Source organism: Chlorocebus sabaeus, chromosome 11 (genome assembly GCF_047675955.1).
Source record: "Chlorocebus sabaeus isolate Y175 chromosome 11, mChlSab1.0.hap1, whole genome shotgun sequence".
Lineage (NCBI taxonomy): Eukaryota > Metazoa > Chordata > Mammalia > Primates > Cercopithecidae > Chlorocebus > Chlorocebus sabaeus.
In genome coordinates this window covers 91,677,797-91,691,044 of record NC_132914.1, presented here as the reverse complement: position 1 = coordinate 91,691,044, position 13,248 = coordinate 91,677,797, and the positions used below count along the sequence as shown (strand labels likewise).

The following is a 13,248-nucleotide window of genomic DNA, read 5'->3' as shown; positions in this document are numbered from 1 at the left end:
TTTTTTTTTTTTGAGACAGTCTTGCTCTTGTCGCCCAGGCTGGAGTGCAGTGACACAATCTTCGCTTACTGCAACTTCCACCTCCTGGGTTCAAGCGATTCTCCTGCCTCAACCTCCCGAGTAGCTGGGATTATAGACACCCGCCACCACGCCTAGCTAATTTTTGTATTTTTAGTAGAGACAATGTTTCAAGATGTTGGCTAGGCTGATCTCGAAGTCCTGATCTCAGGTGATCCGCCTAGCTCGACCTCCCAAAGTGCTGGGATTACAAGTGTGAGCCACCACCCCTGGCGGGATTAGACAAACACTTAGAAAGCATTTTGTGCATCCTGCTCGTTGTGGAAGGATTTTCCCTGCAAAAAGTTGTTGAGATGCTTAAAGAAGTCATAGTCAGTTGGCAAGAGGTCAGGTGACTATGGCAGATGAGGCAAAACTTCGTAGTGCAGTTCGTTCAACTTTTGAAGCATTGGTTGTGTGACATACAGTCGGACATTGTCGTAGAGAAGAATTGGACCCTTTCTGTTGATCAATGCCAGCTGCAGGCACTGCAGTTTTCAATTCATCTCATCGATTTGCTGAGCATACTTCTCAAATGTAATGGTTTCCTCGGGATTCAGAAAGCTGTAGTGGATCAGACTGGCAGCAGACCACCAAACAGTGACCATGAGCTTTTTTGCACAAGTTTGGCTTTGGGAGGTGCTCTGGAGCTGCTTCTCTGTCTAGCCACTGAGGTGGTCATCGCCGGTAGTCGTATGAAACCCACTTTTTGTCGCATGTCACAATCTGCTTGAGAAATAGTTGTTGTTGCATAGAATAAGAGAAGATGACACTTCAAAATGACGATTTTTTAAAATTTTCACTCAGTTCATGAGACACCACTTAACTAGCTTTTTCACCTTTCCAGATTGCTTCAAATGCCAAATGACCATAAAATGGTTGACATTGAGTTCTTTGGCATCTTCTTGTGTAGTTGTAGAGGATCAGCTTCAACGATTGCTCTCAGTTGGTCATTGTCAACTTCTGATGGCTGGCCACTGTGTTCCTCCTTTTGAAAAGTAGACCTCTTTTTCTTTTTAGATTTTTTTCTATTTCAATACTTATTTCCCCTTTGTTATTTTTTGTTCTCTACGTGTGCTTTCTTCCTTTCTTTCTTGGTCAAGTCAGCCACTGCTTTGTATATATATATTTTTATATTGTGGTAAAATATACATAAAATTTACCATTTTAACTATTTTAAAACGTACAGTTCAGTGCATTCATTTAAATTAGGATTTTGATTTATTAATTAGATCAACTGGTTTCCCATTTTATGCCTCATTAATTTCTGTTTTTATCTTCTGGTTCTTTGCCCTTAAAAAGTTTGTATAGTTTTATTGTTGTCATTTAATGTACCTAAAATAAAATTTACCCATTTTGTATACAGTTGTACAGTCGTCACCACAATAAAAATATGGAATAGTTTCATCACCCCAAGTTTCCTCATGTCTCTTTATAGTTGACTTCCTTTCCTGAGTCCCAGCATTAGGCAACTTGTGACTTATCCATGCTCTGAGTGTATCAGTAGCTCATATGTTCATTGCTGATTAGTATTCATTGGATAAATATAATATGATTTATTTATTCTCTTGATGGACAAATGTCGGGTTGTTTTTAGTTTGGGGCTATTATGAATAATGCTGCTGTGAACATTCATTTACAAGTCTTTTTGTGGAAATATGTTTTTATTCTCCTAGTTAAATACCTAGAAATGGGATTACTAAGTCATATGGTAAGTATATGTTTACTTTTATAACATACAGAAATACTGTTTTCCAGTGTAGAAACACTTGACAAAGTTTTTTTCATTCCAACTAGCAGTATATGAGGATTTTGTTTGTTTTACATCCTTACTGATACTTGTTATTTTCAGTCTTAATAATTCCAATTGGATATGTTGTAACATGTCACCTGTGGTCTTAATTTGATTGTCTCTGTTACTAGTGGTGGTTAGCATCTTTTTATGTGCTTATAAGCTACTTCTGTGAAGTTTCTATTCAACTGTTTTGCCCACTTTTTACATTCAGAAGTTATCTTATTGATTTATAATAGTTATTTATGTGTTACACATATAAGCTCTTTCTTAGATTCATATTTTACAGATATTTTCTCCTTATCTATGACTTGCCTTTTCATTTACTCAATTGTGTGTGTATGTATATGTATGTGTGTATATATATATGTGTGTATGTATATATATTTATTTATTTGATTATCTCTGTTACTAGTGGTGGTTAGCATCTTTTTGTGTGCTTGTTTATTTTTTGATACAGGATCTTGCTCTGTTGCCCAGGCTGGAGTGCCATGGTACCATTTCAGCTCACTGCAGCCTCTGCCTCCTGGGCTCAAGTGATCCTCCCACCTCAACTCTCCCGAGTAGCTGGGACTACAGGTGTGCAACACCGTGCTTGGCTAAATTTTATATTTTTAGCAGAGACAAGGTTTTTCCATGTTTCCCAGGCTGGTCTCGAACTCCTGAGCTCAAGTGATCTGCCTGCCTTGGCCTCCCAAAGTGTTGGGATTACAGGCATGAGCCCACTGCACCTGGCCACATTTACTTAATTGTGTATATTGAAAGTGGATTTTACAAAATCTACTTGTGTGGTGTTCTTTTCCTGTGTTTTCACACCACAACAATGCAGAAAACTTCTGTGACCAAATGTATGGATTTCTACCCATCAACAAGTAAGCATTCATTTCTGCAGTGGACACCAGCCTGACATCTTCTACTCTAATTTGATTCTACTGCTCTCTACATGGAGATAGCATTAGATCCTGTGGGTTGAAGGCTTTTCCCATTTCAGACACCAGTCTCACTTTCAGACCTCTGGAACTTCTGACTGACCAACTTTTTAAGTTGGGGTTTCCATAACCTTCTCTTTCAGCTAAATTTACTAGAGTTGTTCACAAGCTTAAGGAAACACTTTATGTTTCCCAGGTTTTTGAAGAGGATATTTTTAAAGGATACAAATAAACAGCTAGATGAAGAAATAATAGGCCAGGTACAGTGGCCCATGCCTGTAATCCCAGCACTTTGGGAAGCTGAGGTGGGTGGATCACCTGAAGTCAGGAGTTTGAGACCAGCTTGACCAACATGGTGAAACTCCGTTTCTACTAAAAATACAAAAAAATTAGTTGGGCATGGTGGCAGATACCTGTAATCCCAGCTACTCAGGAGGCTGAGGCAGGATAGTTGCTTGAATCTGGGAGGTAGAGGTTGCAGTGAGCCAGGATTGGCCATTGCACTCCAGCTTGGGCAGCACAGCAAGACCCCATCTCAAAAAAAAAAAAAAAAAAAAAGGAAAGAAAAGAAAAACAAAAAGAGAAAAGAAGAAAAGAAATAATAGGGTAAGGTCTCAAGGGTCCAGAGCTCAGGAGCTTCTTCTGTTCCTCTGAAGTTGGGGTGTGCCATTCTTCTAGCACATGGGTGAGTTCTTTTACCTTCATGTAATCCTCCATGAGTTCAGCTGTCTGGAGGCTTGCAGTACCCTGTCCTCTTGAGTCTTTTTTGGAGACTTCATTGGATAGACATGATTGAAGAATGGACAGTCGTATGGAAATCTTATTGGACAAAAAGGGCATGATCTAATACTAACAGACTGTGCAGAGAATCGTAACAAGTCCTGTGTGTTTAGATTCTTCTTGGCCGCTCTGTGTAGCATTATTTCCTCCTGGGTAAGGGGCAAGACCTCTTCAGAAATGGGGGTCTAATGACCTACTGTCAGATAAGGTAATTCAGAGGATTTTTTTATGACCAGCTCCAAGACAGAAAGGTGGGGGAAGATTAGAGTATATTTTTAGTGTGTGTGGCCTGCCTTGAGGAGAAAAAGGTACAGGTAAAAGGAGGACAGAAGGTCAGAGAGAGATTCTGTTTTCTGAGGTCTGTTTCTGAGGCCCAAAGCACCCCAGTATTATAACCAAAGACTGTCTTTCACCTTTATCACTGTGAGGCTGTTTTGAAGCTGCCTCCCGAACCATGAACAAAGGGCCAAATATGGTTAACAAAAGATATGCGTATTGTTTTAGTCCCTTAGGAAATGTGGACAAGGGCTATGGAAGTTAATTGAGCCAGGAACCATGGATGTAAACCCATATGTATATATGTAAACCAATATATATACATCATAATACCACACCACACCACTTTATCAATTTTTTTCTTGTTTGTATTTTTTGTGTTCTCTTCAAGACTTTGCCTAATTCTGTGTTAAAAAGATATTTGTTTTCTTCTAAAACATTAATATTTGGTTCTTTAGATTTTAAGGTCTAATTCATGTTAACTTTTATGTGGTATAAGGTAATGGTACACATAAGCTTTTTATTTTCATGTAGGTATCCAGTTATTCCAGCACCATTTTTTGAAGACCTATCTTTTCCCCCATTGAATTACAGGTGTGAGTCTATTTCTGGACTCTGTTCTATTTTACTGATCTTTGTCTTTACACCAATATCATACCATTTTGATTAATGTAGCTTTATAGTAAGTTTGATTCAGGTAGTGCACGTCCTCTACCTGGTTCTTTTTTGTCTAAATTATTTTGGCTTTTCTAGGTCCTTTGCCTTTCAAATATTAATTTTTTAATCAGTTTTTTACCTTTTTAAGAAAATCTTGTTAAAATTTTAACTGGGATTGTATTGAATTTTTAGGTCAATTTGAGGGGAATTGTTACCTTAACAATATTGAGTCTTCCAATCCAAAAATATCATACATCTCTCCATTTATTTAGGTTTCCTTTCTGTCATCAGTGTGTTGCAGTTTTCATTGTATAAATCATGCTCATCTTTTATTCAGTTTCATTTCTAAATATATTGTAAATGGAGTTCATTTTGACTTAATTGTTCATTGCATATAGTAGAAATATAGTTTACTTTTATGTATTGATCTTGAATCCTGTGACCTCACTAAAGTCACATATTTTCTAATAGCTGCTTTATTGATTTCTTAGAGTTTTCTAAGGTCATGTTATATACCTTGGGCTTTCTTTTAGTTTACTTTGTTCATTTGGTTGTTTTTGAGTTGACAATTTAATTTTACTACAGTTTATTCTTTCATTCTTATTGGTAAGAGTATTTAGTGCTAATAATTTTCTTCTCATCACTACTTTAACTATATTCCATAAATTATGATTATATAGTGTTTTAATTATTATTTTTAAAGAAATTCACTAATTTTAATTTGTATTTTTCTTTCTGCCAAAGAGTTATTTAACAGAAGATGTAATAGTTTGCTAAGTCTGCCATAATAAAATACCACGGATGGGTGATCAAACAACAGGAATTAATTTTCTTACAGTTTTTGGAGACTAGAAGTCATAGATTAAGGTATTGCCCGGCTTGGTTTCTCCTAAGACCTCTCTTCTTGACTTGCAGGTGGCCACCTTATTCTCACTTTGTCCTCACGTGGCCTTTTCTCTGTACCTTTGCATCTGCTTGTGTGCTTGTGTCTATCCTTTTTTTTTTTTTTTTTTTTTTTTTTGAGACGGAGTCTTGCTCTGTCGCCCAGGCTGGAGTGCAGTGGCGCAATCATCTTGGCTCACTGCAAGCTCCGCCTCCCAGGTTCACGCCATTCTCCTGCCTCCAGAGCAGCTGGGACTACAGGCGCCCGCCAGCACACCCGGCTAATTTTTTGTGTGTTTGTTAGTAGAGACGGGGTTTCACCGTGTTAGCCAGGATGGTCTCAATCTCCTGACCTCATGATCCGCCCACCTTGGCCTCCCAAAGTGCTGGGATTACAGGTGTGAGCCACCACGCCTGGCGTGTCTATCCTTTTTATAAGGACACTAGTCATTGGATTAGGGCCCACCCATATGACTTTAACCTTAATTGTCTCTTTAAAGGCCCTGTCTCCAAATGTAGTCATATCTTGAAGGAACATGTTTTAGTCTATAACAGAAGTTTTTTTAAATTTCCAGCTAGGAGAACCTTTTTAAAAAGTTAATTTCTACTTTTATTGCATTGTAATCAGAATATTTTTGTATTGTTTCTACTTTGTGGAACAGTCTGATGTTTCTTTGTATCCTAATCTATCAAGGGCAAGACTAGGGTAAAGCAAGTGAGGCAGCCAGGGTGCAAAATTTAAGGAAACAGTCTCATGTGCCGACCCTGCACTTGCAGGAGTCTTAGAATGGGTGTCTTCTTAAGTTTCACTTTCTGGACATGTCACATGCCCAGCGACTATAGGACTATAGTCACTTTGTCCTATAGTGTATGTCAGTTATTGTGTTACATAAACACATGGAAAGAGTCTTATAAAAGAGTATGAAGTTATACACACACACACACACACACACACACACACACAGGACCTACCTTGTTAACTGTGATGTTTAGGTCTTCTGTATACTTGCTTATTTTTTGTCCACTTGATTTGTTTTGTACAAAGAATGATATATTAAAGTCTCTTTTTATTAATGTGTTTCTATATGTGACTCTTTGTATATCTTGTAGTTTTTGCTTCATAGAGGTGAGTTTCATGGTATTTGGTACAGAATATAAATATTCATAGCAGTTCTATTTTAAGTGTGAATTGTAGCTTTTAGCATTAAAAAGTGCTTTGTCTTTTTTTTTGCTTGACTTGTCTGATATCACCACTTCTGTTTTCATGTAGTTTCTATTTGCCTGGTATACTTATATTGTCTTATTTTTTAATTTTCTGAGTCATTTTGCTTTTTAAATGTGTGTTTTGTATATAGCATTTAATTGGGTCTTGTTTTGTGGGCCAAATTTTAATAAATTAAACCTTTTATTTTAATGGGCAAATTAAGTACATTCACATGCAGTGAGCTCTTACCTACAAAGATTTGCAGGCAGGGATGGGAGAGATCACTTGCTGGGATTTGGTGTTTTTTCCTTCATTTTACTTACAGGTACTTTGAGGTTTTGGGCATTTTCTGTCTGCCAGTTATGCCAAGGGTATGGTTTTGTGTGGCTTTATTTGTTCTCTTTGCTTTTTTGTATTGTTTTTGCAGAATATATGGAAAACACAGAGCTAGACATCTGCTGTTATCTTCAACACTTGGAAATTCTTTATGTCTGCTTTTCAAATTCTAATATCTTAGTGACATCTCTAATTATATAAAGTTTGAGTGGCTTTTAAAAATCATGTTCATTAAGTGATAGGCTATGTTTTGAGACAGGGTTCTTGATCTGCATTACTTAGGAAAGAATTACTTCAGGCAGAGGTGTACTTAACTATTTACCTAGGTTTCATAACTTTATTTAAAGTGTTAGTAGCTGTGATTCTAAAAGCATGAATCTGTAATAGATTTTAAGAACCAATCTTGTCTGTCCTTTTGCTTTTAGGTGGGTACATTTTTTAGGACATATTCAGGATAGGTAGGTTTTAAATCTGTCTTTGACAGTCTCCAGAAAGTGGGGGAGACCCTCCCCAGGCATCCTACTCTAATGTTTTATCCTATTATAATCCCACAATTTGGCCAGTTAGAATCTTTTCTGTTAGAATTTAAGCCTGTTTCTCCTGCTTTGGGTTTCTGTTGCCATAGTGATAAAATGTTCAGCATTCTGTCATTACTTGAACACAATAATGAACTTGACCCTTAGGTTTTGTTTTGTTTTTTAGTTTTTTGCTATATAAAACAGCTTTCATTCCTTTAGCTTTTCTTAAATATGAATAATTTTCTATTCTGTTAGTCACATTGATAATTTTTCTTTGATTCCTCTGTAGTTTCACTTATAATATGTAAATAACCTCAACTTATTTTTAAAAAAAGACATAGTAACCAACATAAAATCTAGCAGGATTAATTCACACGATTGGCATGACTTTTTTTTTTTTTTTAAATGTTCTACAATTGTGGTGGTAGTTTTTCCTTGACAGTTATGATTTACTGATTTTTAAGTCCAGCTACATCAACCAGGTCTGTTGTGATCACTCCTTAAAATGATCATAATTGCAGCACCTCCTATTTAGATAACCAGAGACAAATTGATCGGAGATTTATCTGTGGAGCAAAAGGTCTTACTAAGGAAATGGAAAGTATAAATCATGCAAAGCAGAAATATCCATTTATTTACAAATAATATATATCTGTGATAAGTAAATATTAATCTATTACATATAAATCACTGCTTTGACAGATCCTTTATTAATTATATACCAGTCTTTTCTCTTCATTAAAGTGTTTTTTTTTTTTTACCACTAGCCTATCATAGTGCCAAGAGTAATAAAAAATTATTTTTGTAAAAGTACTGTATTTCAAAAGGCTGCTCCACTGCACATTTGTTCAATTTGCAAATTAAGACCATGTAAAAATTAAAGGAGTTTAAATATAATAGAATATGTAATCAACTTTTGGTTATGACAGTAACCCAACTCCAATTAATGCAAGCACAACAAAAGGGACTTTCTTCATTTACACAATTGTGGGAAAGATAAGGGTTATGCTGGTTTCACGGACACCTGGATCTGGGAACTCAAATGTAATTAGATAATAGTGACTTTTCCCTTCCTTTTCTTTTCTTCCTCTTCTCTTGTTTTCTCTCTCCTTTGTCTGCTGTTCTATCTCTGTGATGCTAGGAACATGTGTTGAAGCCAAGAGGACAAAGTTCTTATTAGCAAACTCAAGTTTAAAAAGTCTAGAGTCGAGGCTGGGAATGGTGGCTCACGCCTGTAATCCCAGCACTTTGGGAGGCCAAGGCGGGTGAAACACCTGAGGTCAGGCATTCGAGACCAGCCTGGCCAACTTGGTTAAACCCCATCTCTACTGAAAATATAAAAATTAGTGGGTCGTGGTGATGACCACCTGTAATCCAAGCTACTCAGGAGACTGAGGCAGGAGAATTGCTTGAACCCGGGAGGTGGAGGTTACAGTGAGCCAAGATTGTGCCACTGCACTGCAGCCTGGGTGACAGAGTGAGATTCTGTCTTAAAAAAAAAAACAAAAAAAAAACTAGAGACAAGTTTGGGTCTGGTTCACATGCTCATCCTTGGACCTACCAGGGCGATTGTGGGTATCAGGCACTCTGACTCAGCCAAGGTTATATGCCCATGTCTCTGTGTGGAGTGGGTGAAGGAAGAGGAAGGAAATGATGTGCAGTTTGATATTAAAAGTTGGGGGAGGTTTTTGGGGAAATAGCAATAACCAAGGAAAGGGAACCTGAACATTTATGATATCCTGTAGTCAATACCCCCTTAATTTATTTTTTGCATAGCTTAAAGCCAGGGCTATTATTTCCCATTTGGAGCTTTCTGTTTTTTTCTTAAACTTTTAATAAACATTTAAATTTCATCAGTTTGGATTTCTTTGCTGCCAGTAGTGGATATTTGCTTTAAAAAAAAAAAACCAAAAAGTTATCATTTAATATATCTGCCTTTCTACTTACACTGCATCTTGAGAAGAATTATATTGGCCCATTGGACACGTTTTCTCCCAAGAATTTAAACTGTGAAGTAAGGGATGAAAGGATATGTGCCAGTGTTTGAAGGACCAGGCAGGCCTGTGGCATGTCTTTGCCTGTGATTCCTGTCAATTATTGTATCCTGGTTTTGGTTTTCTAGTTCTCTTTTGAGCGGGTTCTTATACTCTTTCAGGGAAGTTTCTTTTTGCTAATAATGGCCAGTGTCAATCTCCAGTGCTCACAAGCAAGAACCATGCTTTCAGAAGATTGGTATGAGAAGGCCACTGCTATTCTCATGAGACTTGTAGGACCCTTTAACAGTAGAGAAATCACAATTACAACTTCTGTTGTTTGCCCTGTATGTTGCTTCCCTTTGGTAACAGAGACTCATGTTAAATGAAGCCAAGAAGTTACGTTAGAGGCTTTGCTGCCCAATATGGTATTGCTAGTCACAGATGACTCTTGAAACCTAAATTTAAATTAGGATTTTAAAAAATTAAAATTCAGTTTCCTCAGTCACACAAACATGTTGCTAGTGACTATCATATTGGAAGGCACAGATTATAGAATATTTCCACCATCAAAGAAAGCTCTATCAGACGACACTGTTGGAGTATAAACTCCTCAAGGGTAGGCATTCTGTCCTTGTTATTTTCTGATGTATCCACAACACTTAGAATGAGCTCAGCATGTATAGGTACTCAATAAATATTTGCTGAATGTTGAAACAGCATATATTGGCAGACCAAGGAGGTCAGATCACTTGAGGTTGGGAGTTCAAGACCAGCCTGACCAACATAGGGAAACCCCGTCTCTACTAAAAACACAAAAAAGTAGCCAGGCATGGTGGTGGATGCCTGTAATCCCAGCTACTTGGGAGGCTGAGGCAGGAGAATCACTTGAACCCAGGAGGCCGAGGTTGTGGTGAGCCAAGATCACGCTATTGCACTCCAGCCTGGGCAACAAGAGCGAAACTCCATCTCCAAAAAAAAAAAAAAAAAAAAAGAAATAGTATATATCAGTGTATCAGCTGCCTGCCACAGAAGACCTAGACCATGATCCTTACAGCTGACTTCCCTGTACTTTGAAGGGAACTTGAAATAGCACCATCTTAATGTTATTCCAAAGTTTCCATTTAAACTCATTCATAACTACATTGTCTATTGTAACTTGGCCCTCCAGTTCACCTACTTTATAATTGCTTTAAAAGTATAAAGTACTTGATCTCATAGTTACTTTCCCCCCCACTTACTCATCCTTCACCTTCTGATTTCTCCCTATCACCTACTCATTAACTCATTAAAACTTTTAACAATTTCCACTGTAGCCTTTGGAATCCCTATTCTGATACCAATAACTTTTTTTGTAATCTCAACATTTTTTTGAATGCCTCTCCCCCTACTGAGAACTGCTTTTTTCTCATAGCATATAACCTGGAACGCCTTTTAAGTAGAAATTACTCTTCCTTCCTGTCTCCTGCAACAAGAGACCAAGAAGAGAAATCAACATTCGTAAACCCCGTTTGTGCTTCCAGTTCATTGTTTGAGTATGGTTAAAGTGATTTTTTTCTTTGATATTTGTTGCATCCAGTTTTATACCTGTCTTTTATCTCTTCCAGTTAATGACCTACAGTGTATTCCTTAATAGTCACTGAGGACTTTGATATCTGACTCAACTTTTTTCTGTTTTGTTTCTCTTGTCATCATTCTTAGTGACTATGTATTCATAGTGTTGAACTACCCAACACCTTAGCCTTATAGTTTATTCTATCTGCACTCTGGCGTTCTTTTATCTTTATCCTACTTTAGCATCTTGTACACCTAGACACTTCTTGGACCTTATCGTCACCTAGAACTGATCACTTCAAAGATGTAAATATCTTTTCTTTCTCTTATCCATGCTACTCTCACTGAAGATACTGATATTGGTAGTCTTTGGACTTCTCTTTTTCTTCCAGCCTATTATCCTGGCTCCCTTGCTTCCTTTTCAGCTTGGAAACTGATGTTCTTACTTGTACATGAGCAAAGGATATGAATTTTCTCAACTTCTTGCCATCTTAGAATTTCGGTATCTTCATCCATTCTCTCCTCCCTTTCTATTTTGAAAATGTCCTTTCCCCCTTTACTTCTTAAGTGAACAGTGCTTTAAATTCCATATCTCTACTTCCTCTACACTCTTCGTCACCTATATCTTTAATTTCTCTATCTCGGACTCTTATTTTTCCTTCAAGATCTAGTTCAAATTGCATCTCTTTTATATAGCCTTAACTTATCCTCTAATGAAAGTTAATTGCAGTTTTTTTCTGTTCCTTGTATGTCTGTTATAAGGTATATTTTCTTTTGACTTATTGTGACACACCTTGAGTATTCAAAACCTAATAAAAAGAGATACTGTACTCCTAAATTTACAGCACTGTCTTTTGAAACATTATCTGCCTTTTTGAACTTTAATACCATTAGTCTTATTCCTATCTTATTTAAGTTAAGATCCGTTATCCCATAGAATCCTAAATGTAATGATCTTAAATCATGGACTAATTTTCTCCTTAAAAAAAATTAGTTTTAAATTCTAACCCAGTACTGCTTCAACAAAATGAACTGAAGAAGGCCTTGTTGTATATCATCTTCTATAGTCTACCACAATGGTGCTTTTACTTAGTTCATATTTCATTTAGTTTTTCTCCCATCCTTTCATATTTTAATGATTTTTCAGATACTCTTTACCATTGGTTTCTTTGGCTTCAGCTTTTGTATGTAGGGCACTACTGTTTCTCTTCATGTCTGTGTAACTTACGTAGAAAGCATTAGGCCATGACTTTCTTACCTGGGTCAGGTTTCATGTTAATTTACCAATTGTATTCAGATTCTCAACTGGAGCTAGGATATACTTAGGACCTAAGTTTTCTAACAGTGGACCTGAACTGGGACCCACAGTGTTCTCTCTTCCGTTTTCATCTTCATGATTTTGTGGAAAGAAACCTTTACTAAGTCAGTAACCTAAAAACCCCAAGTTAGCCACGCTGCTGAGAGGCTGAGGCAGGAGGATTGCCTGAGCTAAGGAGTTTGAGGCCAGCCTAGGCAATATAGTGAGATCACATCTCTTACTTAAAAAAAAAAAAAAAAGGGCACCCAGTTGGTAACATTCATAAACATTTAATGGAGGAAGTGCACAGAAAGTTTGAAAGAGTAATCATGTAACTAGAATTATGAAATAAGAGTGTGGGCCGGGCGCGGTGGCTCAAGCCTGTAATCCCAGCACTTAAACCCCGTCTCTACTGAAAAATACAAAAATCTAGCCAGGCGAGGTGGCGGGCGCCTGTAGTCCCAGCTACTCGGGAGGCTGAGGCAGGAGAATGGCGTGAACCCAGGAGGCGGAGCTTGCAGTGAGCTGAGATCCGGCCACTGCACTCCAGCCTGGGCGACAGAGCGAAACTCCGCCTCAAAAAAAAAAAAAAAAAAAAAAAAAAAAAAAAAAAAAAAAAAGAGTGTGACTGGTACTGACAGTGGAGCAAAAGGAAAAGGACTGGCCCTCTTAAGGTTCATCGTTTCTGGCATTTGTATGTAAACGTCTCAGGAAGCAATGAGTCTTATCTTCAGGATTTTTTCATGTTATATTATCCAATCATCTCACACATTTAAACAGCTAATCCATGATTTGGGTTGGTTCATTCAGTCTGCCAACAAATGTTTATTGAGTCCTTATTGTGTTTAAAGCACAGACCTAGGTTCTTGAGAGTGTTGTCCAGATAAACACATTCTACTTGGGCAGATAAGACATGCTAATAATACCAAGCTATAAATAGGTGCCGAGTGCATTGTATTTGAGATAGGCGTTTGGAGAGTTTTGAAAGGGAGG

General features: G+C 37.4%; 1 protein-coding gene across 9 annotated transcripts in view; it reads left to right on the top strand.

Moving 5' to 3' along the window:
* The window catches only part of CEP83 (centrosomal protein 83), a 161,373-nt gene that overhangs the window by 103,664 nt on the left and 44,461 nt on the right, over positions 1 to 13,248 (top strand). The gene's annotated exons all lie outside the window — the stretch shown is intronic.